General features: G+C 42.0%; 1 non-coding gene across 1 annotated transcript; it reads right to left on the bottom strand.

Annotated features, from left to right (window-relative positions):
* Positions 1–680: 680 nt before the first annotated feature.
* On the bottom strand, positions 681–787 carry LOC131244808 (small nucleolar RNA R71). Its single transcript, XR_009170581.1, has one exon. It is a non-coding gene; the product is annotated as a small nucleolar RNA R71 (small nucleolar RNA).
* Between the last annotated feature and the right edge of the window lie 6,069 nt (positions 788–6,856).

Here is a 6,856-nt window from a genome sequence, read left to right as displayed (position 1 = left end):
TCTAACATAGATCTCCAAATTGGAAGTGAAGGAGGAGCTCCCTATTCTTCAGACATCAATCATCTCCTTTTCCGGGTTCTTTCTTCCCATTCTTATTTACATAGTTTTAACTTGTTTTAGAATCTCATAGTTTCTAGGTCTAGTTTTATTTCTCTTAGGTTGCTTCTTAGTTTAGTTTTCTTTCTTACATTGCAATAACATAGTTTATGCTAGGACGTAGATCTCTGAATATAGAACTAGCACCGTTTGATCCTGAGATTGAAAGAACAATTCGTGAAAGATTGAGAAATAATCCTGTTGAAATGGCGAATGAGACTGAAGTTAAAGCTCTCAAAGATTATTCAGCTCCTGTCCAATTTAATGCGCCTTCATGCATAGTGTTGCCAACCACTACGGCAGCACACTTTGAACTTAAACCTGGAGTCATACAATTGTTGCCCTCCTTTTATGGATTGGACAAGGAGGACCCATATCATCATGTGAAAGAATTCTTAAACATTTGCTCCACCTTTAAGTTCCAAAACTTCTCAGACGATTCGATCCGCCTACGCCTGTTTCCTTTTTCTTTGAAGGATAAGGCGAAAGCATGGTTGAATTCTCTAGAAGTTGGATCTATCACTACATGGGACCAACTATCTAAGAAGTTCTTAAACAAGTTCTTCCCCGTTCACAAAACCAATGCCCTCCGTAGAGAAATTACTAACTTCACACAAAAAGAGGGCCAGCACTTTCATGAATGTTGGGAAAGATGGAAGGACTTGCTTCTTAAATGTCCTCACCATGGTTTTGAGAAGTGGCAACAAGTTCAATACTTCTATGACGGTCTGACACCACAGAACCGTCGCATGGTTGATGCCACCAGTGGAGGGTCATTCATGACCAAAAGTGATGTCGAAGCGTGGAACTTCTTTGAAACCTTGTGCGAAAATTCCCAGCAATAGGATTATTCAAATAGAGGTGACAGAAGTCCCCAACCACAAAAGAGAGGTGGTATATATGAGATAGGAGTCATGCCAGAGCTGAGCGCCAAGCTTGATAACCTGACAAAGAAAGTTGATGCTCTGGTATTAAATAATGGACCACCACAAACAGCTCAAGTCGAGGTATATGCCACATGTTCTAGTCCTGCCCATCCTATGCAGTCTTGTCCATCTGGTGCAGCATTCCCAGAACTTCTCTCTGAACAAGTTCATGCTATGAACACTTTTTAAAAATCTGGGAATGATCCTTACTCGAACACATACAACCCAGGGTGGGCTAGACATCCAAATTTATCTTGGGGAAAAGGACCACAACAAGGAGGACCATCTGGAAATCCTCCCATGCAACCGCACCTCCAAGTTGGCAGTCAACAACCTCAACAGTTTCCACAATATCAACAACTGCCTACACAATCAAGGAAACCATCTCTTAAGGATACACTCCATCTTTTCATGCAGAGTTCTCTCCAATTCCAAAAAGACACCCAACAAACCTTACTGGCCAACCAGCAAAGCTTACATGCAAATGCACAATCCATTGCCAAGCTGGAAGTACAAATGGGTCAACTAGCTGCCACATTGAGTGAGAGAGAGAAGGGCAAGTTCCCTAGCCAACCTGAGGCTAATCCAAAGGGACAGTATGAGATTGGCTCTAATTCCAACCAAGGGCAATATCATGAACAGGCCAAATCGATCACTACCCTTAGGTCAGGCAAGCAGATTGATAACAAAATAGAGATGCCTGGGGATGAATCAAATTCTAAAACAGAAGATCAAGATGAAGCAGAGAGCCATACCAATGCATCCAAAGTCCAAAAGCTCTCTGACTCTCCAAGAGCCACTAATGTGCCACCTTATGTGCCCAAAGCACCCTTTCCTCAACGTCTGGCACCAATAAAGAAAAGAAATAACTTTGATGAAATCTTGGATGTGTTTCAAAAAGTGCAAGTCAACATCCCGTTGCTTGACGCTATCAAGCAAGTCCTTGCTTACGCTAAGTTTCTTAAAGATTTATGCACTCAAAAGCGTAAGCAGAATGTTCATAAGAAAGTCTTCCTTGCAGAGCAGCTCAGCTCCATGATTCAACATAACACTCCTCCTAAATTTAGGGATCCAGGAGCTCCCACCATTTCTTGCGGCATAGGAGATCATAAGATCGGGAAGGCATTACTTGATTTAGGGGCGAGTGTCAATTTGTTACCATATTCGGTTTATGAGCAGCTAGGACTTGGTGAGTTGAAACCGACTAAGGTAACATTACAACTAGCCGATAGATCTGTCAAGGTGCCCGGGGTGTTATTGAAGATGTGTTAATCCAGGTTGATAAATTTTATTTTCCAGTGGATTTCATAGTTATAGATACTCAGCCTGTCCAGAATCTTCATAGTCAGATCCCAGTCATTTTGGGTCGTCCATTTTTGGCCACATCTAATGCTATTATCAATTGCGGAATGGAGTTATGAAATTGTCCTTTGGTAACATGAATATTAAACTCAATGTTTTTAATGCAGAACAACAATCCTCCGATTTGGATGACATATTTGAAGTGGACATGATCGAGAGCCTTGTGCAAGACTCCTTCCGTACATCTTTTGAAGATCCTCTTGAGACATGCTTAGCACAATCGGGCATGGATTTTGACATTGATAGTCCCATCCATGAAGTCAATGCATTGCTCGACTCTACTCCTATATTGGAGACTGAAAAATGGAGAGCGAAAGTGGAACCTCTTCATCCCTCTGAGACTCTTCCTGACAGCACAGTTTGTAACTCTGAGAAGACAAAGGCGAGCAGGCTGCTTAATGTTCTTAGAGCATATAAGGCAGCAATTGAACGGAAGATAGAAAAAATCCAGGGAGTATGCCCCACTGTATGGATGGATCATGCTGTGGTAATATCGCATAACATGCAAGGAAAGCGTGATCCTAACATAGAAGAAGTCGTTCGAGCAGAAGTCCTTATACTATTTGACGACAGTGTCAATTGCCTTATTTCAGATAGCACAATTCATGGGAACTCACATCACTTATCCTAGGATCGGTTAATGAAAGTGTTGAGGTAATTTCTTTGGCGGACCACTGGTTATAAAGATTATTTCATTCATGGTCCATTCTTGTCTGGCTGAAGACGTTAAACTTAGCGCTCATGGGAGGCAACCCAGCCTTTTGCTTTATTGTATTGCTTTTTGTTTCATTCATTTTCATTTTTCTTAGTTAGTTACTTCAATGTTTGTGGGTAACATTACTGCAAACCCTCACGAGACTACAACTCGTCCACTAGGGGTAACTTAGGGGTTTAAAGTCTTGTTGCATGCGCTAAATGCAATCGAGAGCACCTGCGAAAGTGGTATAGGTAGGATCTTCTTTTGTTTTTCTTTTTGTTATTTTTGCTTATGTTGATTTCTCTCTTGTGCTAACTCGCTTTTACGTTGAAATTTTTCACAAATTTTGAGAAAGCTTCTTGATTCTCCATCCAGGTATTATCTTTTCATCACTCCTCTTTTATTCTCGTTGTCCCATGTGCATTGCTTGTTTATTTCTTTTACATTGAGGACAATGTAGATTTTAGGTTGGGGGTGGGAGATTAGGGTACCTAATCAGTATTTTCTTGGTCTTGAGCAAAATTTGTGAAAATTTTAAAATTTTTTCTGAATTTCTATTGAATTCAAAGTGATTTTGAAGGATAGTTGTGATTTTAACATTATAAGATACATGATGTTGGTAACTAATGACTCTTGGATTCGGCCATCTGCTTGATTTCACAGTCAATTTTGAATTGTTAATCCATGATTAGACGTTGTAAACATTGATTGAGTCATGATTTCACATATCACATCTCGCTTGCACATTAAGTTTTGGTTCGATAACTGAATGATTAACTTGGTAAAAAGAAGAATTAAAAGGCTAAGTCACATAATCTTCACCATAGGTTTGCTCCCTATAGGTGTAGATTTGATTCTCCATAGTTGACTTATAAAAAAATGAGGCGACGAGTTTTCACCATAGGTTTGCTCCCTGTAGGTGAGGATTTGATTCCCTTCCTTGGCGTACTGTTCATAAAGAAAATAAAAAAAAAAAAAAAAAAAAATGAAGGCTGAAAGGTTAATCTAAAATGCTAGTGTTGGTTGTCAGGAATTCTGTTGTTAATTACCAATTTTAGCATGAAATTGATTATTGGAACTCTTAATGATTGTAAGCTGAGATTATACTATACACCTGTGGAACTCCATGTTTAGGAATGTTCTAATTAATGGATTAATATGTTGAACTTGATTATGAAGTTTACTGTGAGGTTGATTTCAGGAGAAAATTCTACTTACCATTCATGAATCTTAGAATTTTCACATCTCAGCTATCTGTTCATAAGTCACTTGAGTTTACAGGAATCGTCTTTTATTTCTAAAATTATTTTTCGCATGTTTTGCTCGGGACTAGCAAAATGCTGGTTGGGGATTGTGATCAGGGTCGAATATTACATATTAGACCCTAATCATTACCAGATTTTATGTATATGATAATGCTTAATGGAGTATTTTAATTGTATTTTTGTTACAGGATGAAGTCAGGAGCGTTAATTGAAAATTGATATTAAAGGCATGGATTTCATGATCCAAAGTCTCCAGAGCACGGGATGGACTCCAGAGAACCAATAATGAAGATTTTACACGCCTGGGATCTGAGGAAAGCACGGAAACCGGGCTCACAAAATTCCCGATCACCGAATCCGGCGCCGACAGCCTCCGTAGAACCCCATTTTCGGATCCCGGCACCCATTCACCAGGTTCCGATCCTGGGATACTACAAGGAGGATTTCAAATCATCAGTCTGATTCATAATGAGCATAACACAAGCATAACCCACAACTAATAACCACAAGAACACCACCACAAAATCCACTATGATCAAAAACTTTTTAGTACAATACGGCAGAAGGGGAAATACAATGCAACAAAAGAAACAAAACTCCAGAAGCTCGGCTGCACGCTCCAACTATGGCCAGACTATGGCTGCGACTGCGTCCTGACGTCACCTGCACGCATCAATCGTGCATAAGCTTATGGAAAGCTTAGAGGGTGGTGTAAGTGTGTGCGCAATATAAACGTGCTCAAAATGCAAGGTCAGAGTAATGCAGAATCATGATGATGAGCACATGAATGCAATCAGCCGTACCAAGGCTATGCGGTGCAAGATATGAATGCTATCGGCCATGACACGGCCATGCGATGCAAGATGCAACTCAAGCATGCCAATCCTCAACATGTATCAGTACATTTCTCATTCTGGATAATCACCGGGGTTCAATACACTCCAAATGGCACTGTCGCTCTCCTAGCCGCACAGTCCAAATGAGCGTAAGAAACCTCACTATCCGCCTGACCAATAGTCTGCCAATACCTATCCGGCACGTCGATAGCGGACCCATTCGCGAGCTGGTCAAACTCAGCCTAGTATTGCCCCCTACCCTCGGGCGAGTAAGGCCACACTCCTTTCCAACCGACCACGACACAGTGGGAGACGCGGCCTCCTGGTATTCGGCCCTCATGCGTTCGTATATCCACTCGGTCTCGACGTTGGAGTCATCCTCTGGTACCATCGGGTTTAGGGATTTTCACCCAGGGACATCTATGGTGCCCGTATGCTAGAATCAAATATTTCCGGTCTCCAATCCTGCCATCCACGATGTATCTGTGGAGGCTATGGCCCTGATGTCGCTAGGGCATATAGTAATTATAATCACACAAATGCAAGTGCATGAGTCACATTATCAGTCATGCAACAGTCTGTATGTACCATGCACTTATATGGGGCAACTCCGCCTATCAGGGAGCCCATAAACAGTCTGCCCAAAGGCATATGCTATGATCGGTCACTCCTCACGTCAGGCATACATATGATGCGAATGATCATGAACCATGGATCTATACTAAACATGCATATAGGGATGGGCTCTGCGTATCACAGAAATGGGCCTAGACGGCCTGCAGAGTATAAGTATGAACCTATTAGTGGCCTTAAGGAGTGTGACAATGCGGACATTTAACCAACATTGTCCTTACAATGTGGACGTCAAACCAACATTGTTCTCAAGGCTTAGCCCGCCATAAAGCACCATTACACAAACCATAGGAAATCACACATTGCAATGGACTAATATACATCTCATTGGGCCTCGACCCATAGTGCTCAGATACATCAAATGGGCCATCTCATATGGGCCTTATATAAGTCAGGTGGGCCGCATTAGTGGGCCTTATGTACATTGCAATGGGCCATAACCCATGAGCCTTTGAAAACTTCACAATGGGTCTCGTAACATGGCCCTTATATATATCAGAGTGGGCCTCGACATCGGGCCACCAATACGTCGAATGGGCCTAACCTCATGGGCCTTATATATATATCAAGGTGGGCCTCCCCAACGGCCAGAAATACATCAATATGGCTCCACCACATGGGCCTAGGGCCCACCATAATATTTATTTGAAATCCAACCTATTCATAAGGTCACTTGGACCTTGGGTAAGGCCCACTGAAATGTTCATTTGAAATCCAACTTATTCATAAGGTCACGGGACCAGGGAGGAGGGGAACAACAATTTTCAGCTTGATCTGAAACTTCTGTGGACCCAGAAAGGGTTTCAATGGTAGAGTTCAATTCACACTGTTTCTTGTGATGTGGGCCGCCCGAGCGCTGGATTGACCTGATTTTTGAGGGGGGTCCATGTCAAATAGTGGCCCACCAAATGGACGGTGTGGATACAAAATATACATCATGGTGGGGCCCACGGATGGAGCCGTGGGTCCCTGCCTCTTGGCCGCTCGCAATTTTTTATTTTTATTTATTTTATTTTTTTTTGGGGACCACCGAGATGTGAT

The sequence above is a fragment of the Magnolia sinica genome, chromosome 4 (genome assembly GCF_029962835.1).
Source record: "Magnolia sinica isolate HGM2019 chromosome 4, MsV1, whole genome shotgun sequence".
Lineage (NCBI taxonomy): Eukaryota > Viridiplantae > Streptophyta > Magnoliopsida > Magnoliales > Magnoliaceae > Magnolia > Magnolia sinica.
The sequence above is the reverse complement of the archived record's forward strand: the minus strand, read 5'-3'. Positions and strand labels throughout refer to the sequence as shown.